This window comes from Osmia bicornis, chromosome 6, assembly GCF_907164935.1.
Source record: "Osmia bicornis bicornis chromosome 6, iOsmBic2.1, whole genome shotgun sequence".
Taxonomy (NCBI): Eukaryota; Metazoa; Arthropoda; class Insecta; order Hymenoptera; family Megachilidae; genus Osmia; species Osmia bicornis.
In genome coordinates, this window is record NC_060221.1 from 5863911 (window position 1) to 5879508 (window position 15598).

The window sequence follows — 15598 nt, forward strand, 5'->3', positions numbered from 1 at the left end:
AAATTGTTTAAAATTGAATTCGTAGTCCATATGATATCAAAGCACTCAAAATATCTTCGAAAATTACTTGGTTTTTAAATATGTATTCTCATAAGTAACATCAAACTTTCATTGTATGCATATAAAAGTGAAGCCTGTTATCTTGAATTGTTTCCACGTCATTTATTTCGCAGAGAAAACATTCACGTGGTCATCACAAGAACATTGCACAATTTAAAGAAAGTTATCTCAGAGGGGCTTGGACGATTAATGTCCCTCTTATCATTATATTAACATAAAGTCTGATGAAACCAGGTAGCAAATGAAATGAGTCACACTCAATTCGTTCAATTATCTTTTAAACGCCAGCGAACAGTAAATACTTGCTTTATAACGTATCAGGAAAGATTTAAAGTTTCAAATAAAACCAAGGGTTTGCATTGCGATATTTTATCAAGACCTTTCCCAATTTCAATCTTATTAATGGCTCTGTTTTATTGCTTTGTTCCTTCAAAATCACCACAAATTTATCATAAAAAAATTATCGCGAATATGGAAAGTGATGCTTGCTTTCTCTTTTAAATTATTATTCGTTAAAAGTAGAACATCCAATATTTGTATATTTTGTAATTCATTACCTTTAAAAAAATAACTTTTAAAAAAGAATTAGGAATATTATTGCATTTAGAATCATAGTTTAATACAAATTCAACCTATGAAATTATCAATTATCAATTAACTACAATTAACTAAGAATTAATCAAGTGCTTTGACATTAAAATTTTAAAAAATTAAATAAGTGGGGTTAATCACTTTGGCCTGTGAACTGTCCAATTAACCATGTTATTACAATTGCCTTTATAGCCAATTTCCAATACACCCCTCTTCTCACCCCTAAATTTCAATTATCCAGACAAACCCTCTTCCTGAAACCCAGATCTGACGGATTCAAGTCAGAAGGATCGGTTGCCAGGGCGAAAATCTCGAGTCATCCCGAAAAACGATGACCCAAAAGACACGTGCGTCTTGATTCGATGTCGTCGCCACGCCTGACGTCCTCGTCCCTCCGCCCCTGCCGCACGGGACCCGTTCGTTCTGTACACACGAAAAGTGCGCTCATGTTTTTTCTCGCCCGTCCAGTTTTATCGTAATTGCCAGCTTTACGTAAGGCTGTTTGTACATGTGTTATCATGAAATACGGTGCTGTTTGTACAATTGTTTGCTCCCTTCTCGCCGCGGCGACGCCACGTTTAGCGTGACCACGGACGAAAAAATTCCGGACGAAGGCCTTTCGGGCTGGAATTAATTTATCGCCCGCCAAACTCTCCCCGCGGCTCGACGATCCACGCTCTGACGTCCTTCCGCGACGTGATTCAAGTATTTTAACCGTGGTATTTGCGAAGTGGCAGCCCATCGCGTCGCAACCAGGTCCGATTCGCCAACAAAGCATCGAGATAAGAATCGGATCTTCCAGTTTGTCGTCGTAATCGTAAACGCTCGTTTGGCTGGCAATGCCGGCTCCTGAACGAGTTTTCGTTGAACTTTTCTGGAAGACAAAGAGGAAGAATTGGTTGGATAGTTGAGATGCCGATAATCGATGCTTGATAGGATTAATTGGTAAATGAGGAGGGTAATTATAGTGATTCCATGATGATCAACCCTTTAAATGCATAATATATTTATTTGGAATATGTGAATTTCCTTTGTTTTAAATAATACACATTTTTATTAGTCGCTAAGGACTGTAAAATTGAGTTAGAATTAGATGATCCAAAGCTGGGTTTGGTTTTTCCTTTTTATATTTTAAAATACATTGAAATGATTATTGATTAATAACTATTATTATTGATTATTATTGTTAACTATTATACAGTCTTCTCTATTTCTTAAATATCAGAATTCCCTGCTTTTCCTTTCACAATTTTCTTTCAGCCAAAAATACTTGAGAAAATGATGTACGTGTTGTCATGATACGATAATATATTATGACCATCAGCCCATACATTAATATTATACTTAAGGGATTTATAGCAGTAGATTTACCAAAACGTTAATAAAAGTAACAATATTTATCATTTCGAAGTAATTAGAAGTACTAAATCAGACTAGGAATAATTTACCATTAACTTGTAATTAAAGATTGTATAATTATGTTTTTTATATAATTTCTTCTAATTACTTCAAATCAATCTTCTCATTTTTATTAAAAGTCGTTAGAATTGGACAAAATATTTCATTCCAATCCTGATTTATTTCATTTACTAAATCTATAAACACGATACATATTTCACCATCAATTAATCCCATCATTTTTTGTAGTCCAACTTCTTCATCCTTTCAAAAATCTGGCAACCTCATTCTCTCGATACGACAAAAAGTTCACCAAACCAGATCGGTCTTGTAATCAGAGTGAATCATAAGTTCCTTTCATCGAACAGATCGATCGATCTACAAAGGATATTTTAATCAAACCGCGAATAAAAGACGCGGCACGAATAGTCTTTCTCCACCGACCAACGAGAAGAAGACGGCTAAAAATGAAAAGAAGATTCGAATAACGTGTTCTTGAACGAAGCTCTGCACCGTCTTTGTGTATAGGCTTGTTTTTCGCATTTACGGTAATGCGGCCAGTTACTCTTCGCCTCCCTCGGGGATCCATGTCCTAACGCGCGAGCGGGACAAAGAGTCCTACAGGATTATGTCACATGCTCTAGCACGCTGGCTTCGTTTTCGTGCTTCGACGAGGATCGTGAAAGATCGCAAATTGCTCGGACAATTTTCTATAGGGATCGATCTTCCGTTCGAAGGCGTACCTACGTTCTGGAGACGTCCGATGGGATTACGCGAAAGGACACGAGGTCCTTTGGCCCCTTTTATGCTAAGGGTGTCTCGGATCTTTGATTCGATTGAAGATTTCGGGTAAAACGAGCGTGTTCGTCGTCTTTACAGATGTTATTTTACGATAGTTTTTAGGTATGTACTTGAAAATGGGGAGGGGGTGGTTTGTTGATGGAAAACGTATTTTGAGTAGGGGTAATATTGGAAGAATAAGTTTCAAAGGAACAGTGTAAAATGTATAAAATGAAGATAATATGAATTATCTTACAGTGTACAAATATTACACCGTCTATTTTCTCTAATAAAACATTTCGTGTTTTGTCCTATCCCTCTATCTTCAAATTCTTTATCAATAATTAAATTATCAATAGAATTTCTATAAAGTACTAACATTTAACAAGTAAAAATAAATATACTCTCTGTTTATACATCAGTAACTTAACTGTTATCAACAACCTCTTAAAACAGAAGCCCCTCCATAAGACCATAAATTATATAAATTTCATTCCTAATTCTTAAATAATCATCAACAACCCCTTAAGAAATATGTCCCACCATAGGTATACTATAAATTCTATATATTTCATTTTTAATAAATCCTTCATACATCAATCACTCAACTATCACCAAGAACTACCCCTAAAAAAAACCGACACCGTAGATCCACGATCCAGCGTACAACAACGAGGCAAGGAAAAAATCAGGCACACAAAGGGATACATGTCCAGAGTCGATGCGTGGAAGAAGCGATAAGTGGAGGGCAAAAAGGTCGAGAGAAGAGCGTGAATCGAGGGCAAGAGTACGAAGCCGAGCAGGTCAGATGCATCTCCTTGCATGGACGCAGGTCCTTTCGAGCTTATTCGTCCAGGCCAAAAGAATGGACCCCCGAATCCTTTTGGTCGGTAAATTCGGGACAGGGCCAGCTGCAAAAACCAGCGTCCCCCCGTCGTGATCGTCGTACGTTCTTACCCTCAGGAAAGGAAGGATACCGTCGGGGTTGCTTCAACAGGGGGACAAAATCTTTTTTTATATCTTAGATCCTGGCCGATCAGTTTTTTTTTTTTTATACGAACCCTTTTTCCACCGTTCGCATCCGTGAAGGAGCGTTGGACCCTTTTTTCGCGCAACTGTCGCATTGCTTCTTTCTCTCCTTCTCTGTTTCTTTCTTCCTTCATCGTGGTCCATGTGAAAGGATCACCGTGGTCCTTGGGATGAGCTCTACACGACATACGCGTAAATTGCGATCCTTTTTTAAAGAAAACCGAATCTTCCTATCGAAGATCTTGATCGCGTTCGCGTTCTACTTTTCAGCTTTCATTTTTTATGGTTTCGGAAGGACCCATGATCTTTCCATGGAGTATTGACTGTTAAATTTTTCTTTCTTCATAGTATTCTTCTTCAAAAATTTTTGAAGGTATTTAGATGTTCTTGAAAATTATGTATAAAATAAATAATTGAGAGATTATTATTAACACTTATTTAATTATTGAAGCAATTTGTTTTTGATGTTGGTAATTAGAATCTCACATTATATTAATTTAAACAAATAAATCAATATTAGTTAAATTGCTGCTATCTACATTTTATTAAAAAATTTTCAAAATATTCAATACCATTTCATGTAATAATCTATTATTATATTTCGCCTTCATTTACCATTTTTTCATACTAATTCTAGTCCACTTAATTAAAATCTAAATCACCCCATATTTCTAAAGGAAACCCATGACGTTCCATCGTACGTGACCAATGTCCGTTTAAAATTCCAGGTGTCTCATGGTCGTCGAAAGCGAGGGAGAAACAGGTGTAGGCAGCCAGTGAAGTTAAGTTTCGTTGGGGTATCGTGACTACTGGTCAGTTTGTTCGATAGTTGGTACCAGCCAGCACGGATGGCCATATACCAGGTACGCCTTAGGGGCCTTGGTACCGAGCTGTACCAAGAGGGCCACCGGTCAATACCTTCAGACCTTCGAAGCACCGTGAAAAACGTAAGCAAAGTGCCAGCCGGCCTCGTCTTGGACGAACTCTAGCCTCGTGCATGGCACCGATCGTAGACTCGAAATCATGCGATCACGAATGACACTGGTGATTCGTTTGCTAGATAGGAAGATTAACAATTGCATCACTAGTGGTAATTATAAATAATTTTAAATTATATTTTTATTTTTCTTCAGAATGGTGATGATATTCCAAAATTTAGTTATTGTTAAAATATTATTTTAGAAATTTGAAGTTTTAGAACTTTAGAGCTATGAAATTTTAAAACTTCCTTTACTTAGAGAATTTGAAGACCTTTTGCTTCATAATAATTTCAAAATTAGGTTTTCATTCAGCTTTATAAAATGTATACTAAATTATGAATAAATAATATCAATGCCTCTATAAAATAGATAATATCTTCCACAAAACAATTTTCAAATCTAGAGTCATTATCACAAAATTTATTCATTATAAATAGAAATACCTACAATTTCGTGTATTTTATTTTCAACATTGCTTAAAAATATTTTCCTTTGTGCAGCTTGCAACTACAGCTTATTCTACAAATCATCAGATCAAAGGCTTCCACTCAAAGTATTCCACGAATATACAACTGGTTACATGCATACGTAAAACGTATAAAATTCACAGTTGCATCGGGCCACCCAATAACTTTACGTGCACACAATAACTACAAATGCAGAAGACTGGACTCGACACTTTAAAAGCAGCACAAGACTGAATAATTAATATTATAATTATTTGACAAACTTGTATTCACTTCATACACCTTGTTAAGTAAATCATTTTAAAAAAGCAACTGAGTAATTATTTAATTTATCCAATTTCATTTCTCTATATGTATACAACATTCAATAACTGTTTGATTTTTAATAAATTAAGAACATAATATCCATGAAAATCAATCTTAAATCAAAACACTGTAATTACTTCTCAACATCGGAAGTTCTTGCCCTACAACGAGGTGCGACCTCCACAGTCTTATAGCGACCCCCGAGGAGTGCGGATCAACCTATCAAACACACATGTATGTACTTCTAAGCTCATTTAATTGATCTCATTTATTTTTTCGCTTATTAAATAAGCTTATCAAGAAGGCATAAAATTTATGATTTAATCCCTCTTCTGATTTTCGGCCGACCACCCCTTTTAGTTATTATTTTATCCCACCTTATGGGTTAAAGCCCACACTTTTCAGTTATTAATTATTTTATCCTTCTTTATGGGCCAAACCCAGGCTTCCTAATTATTTATTATTTTATTTCTCTTTATGGGCCTTGTGGAGACCACCCTTCCCAATTATTTATTATCTTATTCCTCTTTATGGACCAAGGCCTCCCTTCGCAATTATTTATTTTTTTCATTCTTTTCATGGACTCGTTGGGACTTGATGTCCGCGTATCACTTATACCCTTGCATTCCTTACATCCCAGCATTTCTAATTTCCCTGCATTCCTTCTATCTCTGCACTCCTTATATCTCTGCATCCCTTACAGCCTGGCATCCTTTATATTCCTGCATCTCTAATATCTCTGCACTAATTATATCCTCGCACCCCTTACATCTCTGCATCAGTTACATCCCTGTAACTAGGTCCCTGCAACCCTTATAATAAATATATTATAAATATAATAATATATTATAAAAACTGGTTCGAGTAAAGGTAAGTAAAGGTAAGTAAAGGCAAAATTTATTCATCATTTAGTTCCTTTTTTTACCGCCAGAGGGCGCTGATTCGAGGTCGAAATTTTAGTTCACATTTTTGCCGCTAGAGGGCCAAAATTGCTACGTGATTTAGTTCCTTTTTCCAAAACCAGATGGCGCTGACTCAAGGTCGAAATTTTAGTTCACATTTTTGCCGCTAGAGGGCCAAAATTGCTACGTGATTTAGTACCTTTTTCCAAAACCAGATGGCGCTGACTCGAGGTCGAAATTTTAGTTCACATTTTTGCCGCTAGAGGGCCAAAATTGCTACGTGATTTAGTTCCTTTTTCCAAAACCAGATGGCGCTGACTCGAGGTCGAAATTTTAGTTCACATTTTTCCCGCTAGAGGGCCAAAATTGCTACGTGATTTAGTTCCTTTTTTCAAAACCAGATGGCGCTGACTCGAGGTCGAAATTTTAGTTCACATTTTTGCCGCTAGAGGGCCAAAATTTGTGCAAGCTTTAGTTCCTTTTTTCGTCACCAGAGGGCGCTAAATTTATTAGTACTTTAGTTCCTTTTTTCGCCACTAGGGGGCGCTGTTTCGACGTCACGTAAGGGATGCAAAGGATATAAAGAAAGCAGATATGTAAGGAAAGCAGGGATATAAGGGTTGCATAGATGTAAGGCATGTAGGAATATAAGGGATGCAGTGATGTAAAGAATGTTGGGATATAAGGGTTGCATAGATGTAAGGCATGCAGGAATATAAGGGATGCAGTGATGTAAGGAATGTTGGGATAAAAGGGTTGCATAGATGTAAGGCATGCAGGAATATAAGGGATGCAGTGATCTAAGGAATATTGTGATATAATGGTTGCATAGATGTAAGGCATGCAAGAATATAAGGGATGCAGTGATGTAAGGAATCTTGGGATGTAAATAATGCAGAGATGTACGGGGTGCAGAGATGTAAAGGAGTCAGAGATGTAAAGGATGCACACAGGTGTAATAAAATCAACACGTTCTTCCTCCTAATGAGTTTATTCAATAAGCTAAGAAGATCAATGCAGCAAATTAAATGAACGCAGAAAATAATATAAAGGTATATGTGTGTTTAGCAGGTAGATCTGCACCCCTCGGCGGTCGCTATAAGACTGATACTGTTTCACTTCGCTCTAGGTTGATAACGGTGCCGCAGCCAGTGACTTTTACTTGAATCAATGGCTGTAAATATTTTTTTTTTTTTTTTCTTTAACGTGGGGAAATCTTGCATAAGACCCCCCACCGTCCCCTGGGGGAGGGCAGCGGGGGAGTGTCAGATTCCTACTGACTAAAACCCCACGACGACCGACACTGGCGCTAAGAGAGGGCTCTGGGACCTTATGTATATTACTCCGGAGCCCTCCACGCCTGGCACATAGGTGCCCCTATCGGGGAGGCCCAAATTAAAGCCTCCCTCTGCTGCCTACCCTGTGGCCGGCACCGGGGGTCGCACCCGGTGCCGGCTTCTCCTCGGGCCACATGCAAAGGCGCCTGGAGCCTCCACTCCCGACGCCCCCGCGGGTTTTGGCGATGAAACTAGATCAACCTCCCCTTACTGCTCATCTTGTTGCTGTAACACGGCAAGGCTGAGTTCGAGACACTGATTGATAATGAGTATCTGCTACTACTATCAACGTGCGTTAGACTGTTGCAGTGCGAAGTGTTACACATTTTTATACTTAAGATAGAGCAGGTGGCATTCGTTCTCAAGGCACAAATTCAAAACCCCTTGAAAACGAAGGCATGTCTAGCCTTGTTGGATCTGTAATCACTGGTACGCGCACGTGCTTAGGTGGCTCGCACGCGAGTCCGATCGTCGATAATAAGCGAGTCTATCGTTCTCGAACGATAGAAAGCTGTATCGGCCCCCGTACGTGCACGTAAATACGCGCGTACGTAATCTTCGCCGTGCCGTTGCACGTAGGAACGATATTTATTGCCTATGAGCCTGGAAACAATTTATTATTCCCAGCTCGATGGTAATTAGCACCACGATCGAAGGGACCGTTCCAACAGTCACGTCGCGTCTGCCCACGATTTTATTTGGCACGCGTGTCGGGGTAGTTTTCAACGGGAAAGAAAAGAAAGTCGAGAGTACTTGGATGAGGAAACACGCCGTGACACGAATCGTGAAACTGTGATTTATGGTATCACGAACAGATGATGGACGCTTAATTGACGACTGGCGAAGGTTAATTACAAGTATTTCGGTCGGAAATAATTAGAATAATTGCTTATCGAGTGACGAGTTAGAGCGGTGAAAGATTCCTTTCCGCGGGATTGAAATGTTTGAGATGCTGATTAAATAACTTTGTTTTTAAAGATTTTTTAAACTACATTTTCATTTGTAAAATTTTTTTAAATAGTTTTGTTATTGATGTGTTAAAATGGAAACTGAATTGACGAAAAGTAAAGGAGGATTATTATGTTAATTAATATGTTAAAGTTATTAATAATGAAAAAAATATTGCACGTAAAACTTAAGTACATTAAAGAAATAAATAATTTACTGTTATGTATAACAAGAAAACTATATCATGTAAAATTAATATCATGTATTTATTTTCTTTAATAAATATTTTGAATGTTTTACGTTTGATTACTTTTCTTCCTTTAATCAGTACTCCTTTCGCTGTGAACAGAAGTTAATTATTTTCTTTTTACTTGCTCTTTACCGCAATTATTTTCCTCCCTTCCCGGTTATTCTACTCTCTTCACTCCTTTTATTCCCTATTTCCCTCTGATCGCAAATTAATTACCTTCTCTTTTTATTCCTTTTTCACTATAATCATCATTCTTATTTCTTCTTTTCAATTAGCTATTCCCTATTTCCGATGAATATATTTCTCATTCGATATATCGTATATACGATATGAAATTAATCATATTTCCCTGTTACGTTGCCTGCTCCTCTTATAGTCAATTAGTTAATTATTACTCCTTCCTCTCTTATGTTCTATAATCACATTACATCTCTTTCTCTTTGATCACATTATGTTAGAGCTCAATTTCTAAATACAAAATGCTACCAAAAATCGAGTCGTTAGTATCACTCCACCATTAAAATCATTTGCAACGATATCGAGTATAAGAAGAAGACAGTAACCGCAAGGAATACCGGATGGTGCAATTCATTGAAACGTATGAAGTACCTACATACAATAGGAAGAGTTTGAAGATTCGTTGGAAGGAAACAGAAGGTGGCGTGGGCGCGACAATTTCACCAAGAGTTAACGGTTCGACGTAACATCTCCTTCGTCGCTGGCTAGGATTTAGCACCGAGGATGTTGCTGTCTTTGTCACGCCTACCAACCACGCCAGATGAGTCAGAAACGAATGGGCGGCCGTATTCGTCTCGTCTTTTCTCGCGAGCAACGACCACGTCGGGGGTAAGCACTCGATAAGGATAGGGAAAGGGGAAAGAGACAGTCTTGAGGGATGTTAGGATTTTCCAGTCATGGAACGCGATCTTCTCTCCCTTTTGGTAACAAAAATAGTAACCGGGTAACGTGGTTTCGAGCACGAGCCATTCCAGCTGTGCATCGTAGATCGGCTAACTTTTTCCTCATCTTAACCAAAACTGGGAAGTCAACCCTAAAATGGGTTGAGCTTCTATATTTTCATCTTAGTGTTTTACTTTTTGTTAACCCTTGCATTGGAGAAGACTTGAATGCAAGAGACGAGGTGTAAATTACCGAACGAGTTGGTAAATAATAGAATAAATATTTATTACTGAGAGAAAAGTTAGGAGATGCTTTTAGAATATTATTAATTAATGTGTAATTAGTGAAATTGGTGGAACGTCTATGGGAGTGTATGACAGTGAAAGGGGTGAACATTGTAGTAAAAGATTATTAATTTGAATAGCGTTTATGTTAATTGCAAATTGATATTTGTTGAATGTTAATCAACAATCTTCTAAAAAAGAGAGTATAAGAATTACCAATTTTATAGCATACAAAAATCGTACAAATTTCTGAATAATTTCTCTTAAAATTGAAGTAGGTAACTCTTTGCTAAATCATTTATAATTAGTGATAATAAAAATGCAGATTTGCGTGCCGTTTCTCGCTTCCTTATTTTCTGAAGTACATCGAAGACCTGGATTTTTAACGCTACTTTCAGCTGATTATTCCATGCAACCTCACGAAAGGCAGATGTACAAACGCGAATATTTTGTGAGAAAATTACTGGTCTTTCACGACTTGAAAATGATGATCACATGTAGAACCGTTTCCTTGTAACCAAGAATATCATGATGTCGAAGCAAACCAATCACTTTTATTTTGTATGTAGCACAGTATTTGATTATGCTAATTAACTTCTGTTTTACGTTTCGAGGCCAAGGTGGCCCTAATCAGTCTTTAGGAATTATTATTTGAATAATTATTGCTTTTTGCCTTATGATAATTTGAAGAAATTACATTAGTCGTTCATTTAAAAGTTGAATTGAAAAAGGAATAAATATAAATATTTTAAAAGGCTTTAGATTCATTGAAGTTTATCATCTTGTTATTATTAATCAAATTTATAATTACTATGCAAAAATATAAATATACGTGGCTCATATAAACTCGATTTCAAACAAAAATTTGAAAGTCTAAACTATCAAACCTATTCGTCAAGGATACTCAAGAAATTCCGCAACTAAAAAAAGCACCCCTACTCGTGGGAATCCTGATCGCGAGTAGTTTTTTCAGTGTCGATTGAAAAATTCCCGAAAATCCGTAAATTTCGCCGGTCACGTTTTTTACGCGAGCCAGCTGAGAGGAAATCGTGAGAAATTCAGCTAGTTTTATTTCCACCCTTAACGAGGAAAGACGACGACGGAAGAGAAAAAAAAAACAACAAGCAACTAAACTCGAGGGTGAACAGCGCAAGTGAGACACAGGCGAAATCACGTTTGTTTCGTATTCATAAGCGATCGAAGGCGACTGGTATCGATCGATCGAACGACGACCATTGTGCACCAACCCCCTGACCACCCCTCCTCAATGGTGCATCTTCCAGTTACTTTGCCCCACGTGCACGCGTCATTTGAATACCGTAGCGCATCCCTGTCCCGTTTCTCCCCTATTATGTGTAAATTGTATTATTTTTACCCCAAATACATTTCGACCCTCGCGCGATGCCACGGCCTCCGGGGTCAACAGGTCAAATTGCACATGTCCACCAAAAGTCACCCCCGGCACGTTGTCGCTCGCGACACCCGACCTACCCTCTTCCCGGACAAAGTCACGTACATTCGCGCCTGGACCACCCTCGGCTCGAAAAGTGGCATCATTTTTGCGGAAAAAAATTATAAGAACTTTAATTCAATTTAATTCCATAACTATTACCAATAATCCTGGAGAAATGTAAATAATACTAATGAAAAGTAACGAAAAGAACAAAGAACCGCAGGGTACAGTTCGCGAATAAGGGAGAGGAAGTTTCGATACGCGATAAGACCACGGTGGTAAAAAGTTAACGAATCTTGCGTGAAGGGGTAGCTCACCCCTCTGCTCGTCGACGCATAATAATTTCTCGCGTGATTTTAAAACCGTAAATTTTTTACCTTTTTACCACCCTGCTTCCTTCGACCACTTTTTTGCGTATACGTTCGCGAGACGTTGTTTCTGCAACAACAAAAAACAATCGGGACACCGTGCTGTATCTCGATCGGTTATCATTTCACACCGATTATAACGAAGCGGTGGTCGAGGAAAAAACTGGAAACGGGAGAACAGTAGGAAGAGTGAAGGGTGAAAGATACAAGGGGGTAGTTGAGCAGAGTTGGATGAAAAAAATAATGCGGGCCATCGAGAAAAAAAAAAGCGTCCCGTTTGGGAACCCTCGAGACTGATCTTAAATAAGTATATAATAATGCTGGTCTGCTGGGGCGTTTTTAACCCCTTCCTCAGCTTTGCATTCCGTTTTTTTCTTCTCCCCGGTATTCGCTCTCGGAAAGATCGTACGGTTTTCTTTTTTTCCACCAGCTAACGGATAAAATCTAAATTAACTAAATTAAGGGCCCGACAGCTTCCACCTCGTTTTTGCGTACGATTTATACACAAGGCTTTTTTGCAATGAGAATCTCGTCGGAAGAGAAAAAAAAGATAGGAAAGACAGAAGAATAGTTGAAGGAACTAAGAAAAAATAAAAATAGAATAGAGGGAGAAATCGAGCAAGTGCTTCTGCACCCTTTTTCTAATCTTCTCTAAGGTTTTTCTGCCCTCGCAGCTTTCATGCTTTTCGACTCGTTGCGGAAGATCGTTGAAAGGTCGATTTACGGTTATAAAATTACTCACGTGAAATTCGACGCTCCGCGTTTACCTTGTAGATTTATACGCGCCCTTTTCCGAACGAGGATGAATGGAGGGAGGAGAGGTCTTGTGAAGAAATGTCGTTGAAACTACATCGAAGATCGTTTGGTCGTTGAAGATGCCTTCAAAATCCTTTTCTCTCTGAAACAAAAGAAAAATAAAATTAGTGTTGTCCTTTATTGTAACATAGCATACATACATTACTTAAGTTGAAATGCAATTGACTGAATTAATAATTTAATTTACGGTAGGAATTAGGAATTATTTTATTTACCTAATTAAAAATATTCCTATTAGGTACTTGAAATGATAAACAATAGAATAGGAATAAAATATTCACTGAAAATAATTAAAAACTACAGAGACTTAAATACCACCTCTACAGGAAACCTTAGAAATTTTTGTTTTCCCATAAAATGAAATAAAAAACAGTAACAAAAAATTGGACTGACCATCAACCCCTAAAAGTACCCTCATTAGTTCCTCAAAGATTCTGCACCATTTGCTATATTTTACTTATTCCTATATTTTTTCCTAGCCTAATCACAGGATATACAGTTTCGAGGATAAAAACAACCCTGATTTTGCCAATAGAATCGGGCGAGGGTGCAAATATCACATTGAATCGTGGTGACTTTTTCACGTGCCACGGTCACGTCTGTTTGGTCATTTTTCCGGGTAGCCCACCCTCTTTTTTGACCGTTTGACCATATGTGTGATTCCGGTCGTTCGATTGATTTCGCCCAATAAAAGACAGGGAATCCCTCATGAAAACGTGAACGGCCATGAATGAATGGTTGGCTCGTTTAGCTTAGTCAAATTACGAGGTGACAGTGGCAGCAGTGTTGTAATGATACGTTAAGCTCACCCTGCGGGGATGAAAGAACGGAAAATCTGCCAATCGATGGAGATTTTTCGTTATTTCTCTCGTTCATGAATATTGAGTTAGATATTTAACTGGCTTCTCAAATTATTATTAACAATATGAGTACTTATTGCACAGATCACTGAATTGGTCTTAAGGTATGAGAAAGGGTCCTACGAGATCAATAGTCGATCAATGAGCGTATTAGGGCAGGGTTGGTTTCGCGCGATTCAGCGAAAAAAATACATTTGTCAGAGGCCACGTTTCCAGTCGGTGGATCTCTATCTCAGCCGAGATTAATTACTCCGTCGGTCGCGGGGCGAATAATTAATTAACGTCGGGAATAATGAAATGGCTTGCCTTTGTTTTTCCGCTGACCCTGCGTCCGACGAGTAATCAGGGAATCGACTTTCGGTGACCCTCGACACTGACCGTCTAACATCTTCAGGATTGAGTTGATACTATCAAAGTATCGATATTTTTATTCATTATTTATATCGATACTTACCCCGTTCCAAAATATATTCTGCCCTGATGTTCTAAAAATCTAAGAAAAATGATATAATCATCAGGTAAGACCAATTAGCACGACAAAAGCACATAGGACATTTTAATTTTGTTTAAAAGGTAGAAAATATTTAATAATTCTAACTATAATATAAAAATATCTATAATTTGAAATATTGCAAAATATTTTGAAAAATGAGAGAAGTGGTAGATAGAACATTACAGAATTGATATAAAATTCAATTTTTAATATACTAAACATTTAATTATTTAATTAAATTTATGGTGCCCCTAACCAACGATCCCCATGGCATTGAAACTATTAATTAAGAAATACAGAAAAGTATTTAAAGAAACAGAAATATTAAATCCACTCTAAACAAAACACCCCCTCCCATAAACGAAAGAAAAAGACATCCACCTGTCATCAAAGTGCAACTTCGTTATCTTTTTTTTTCAAACAAAAATTCCTATTCTTTTTTCTTCTCACCAACGACATCACACGGCACGTTGGTTCCTTTGTCGCATTCGAACAGGCAAGGATTCATGCCGATGCTTTTTCAATTCAAAAAACGCTCCACCGTGAGACACCGAGGAGATGCACATCCTATCGACGTAGTTCGGTTACCAGTGTTGGCCGTTTTTTTTCTCATGGTGTTTGCAAAGGGTTACGTTACGGCCACGGGCTGCTGGGACAACGCGGAACCTATGCTAAACAGGGGTGCCGTTTGAGAAAAAAATATTAATAGCCATCCAGCCTCCGGCTGATTTTTTCCGCGTACCCGTCCGCACCCCTTAGCCCTTTTTCTACCCCTGTAACCGGCCCTTGTGCGGTAAGATATATCCGTGATAGCGAGCTGTTGGTTTCAACCCCCTTGGGCCAACCAACTTTTTCCTGCCCATACGTGGCCACCTTCTAAATGAACAGTCCTTCAACTTCGTTGTGTTTCGATGATGAGGATGTTTTCCCGTGGAATTTGAATACTTCAAAGAGGTAGAATGACACTGTAGAGGGGTCTGAGCCGCTTTATTGTATAGTTGTAGCAGAAATAGAGCATGGTAGTTAATTTAATCGATGTGAAAGTGGTGGTCATTAGAAAATATTTCCACTACATATTTTGCATGCCCTAAATAATAATTTCAAGATTTTCAATGCAGTTTATTTAAAATTATACAAACAAAAAAATAAGCAATATTTATCTAATTGCAATGAAATTTCGAGGAAGGGTTAAAATTCAGTTGTTTCAAATAAAATCAACCCTATTTTCCCATATTCTCCTGCAAATATTCCCATCATTTAAGTCACGATCGCCAAAACCGTATCGTCATTCCTTCCGCCCTTCCTGTTCACCAAACCTACCCCCATAGAGACGATTCTCGCTGCATCCGTTAATGGACTTCAAACGCGAGAACGTG

General features: G+C 38.0%; 2 long non-coding RNA genes across 2 annotated transcripts in view; one reads left to right on the forward strand and one right to left on the reverse strand.

Moving 5' to 3' along the window:
• Positions 1–1124: 1124 nt before the first annotated feature.
• Positions 1125–5532, forward strand: LOC114878523. The gene is made up of 3 exons (XR_003789760.2): positions 1125–1596; positions 4587–4948; positions 5339–5532. It is a non-coding gene; the product is annotated as an uncharacterized LOC114878523 (long non-coding RNA).
• A 6413-nt stretch (positions 5533–11945) lies between these two features.
• LOC123987866 overlaps positions 11946–15598 on the reverse strand; it is a 31323-nt gene continuing 27670 nt past the window's right edge. Inside the window, exons 2-3 of the long non-coding RNA XR_006829507.1 lie at positions 12796–12951; positions 11946–12483 (exon numbers count right to left, since the gene is read on the reverse strand). This is a non-coding gene — a long non-coding RNA (uncharacterized LOC123987866). The remainder of the gene's footprint in view (positions 12484–12795; positions 12952–15598) is intronic.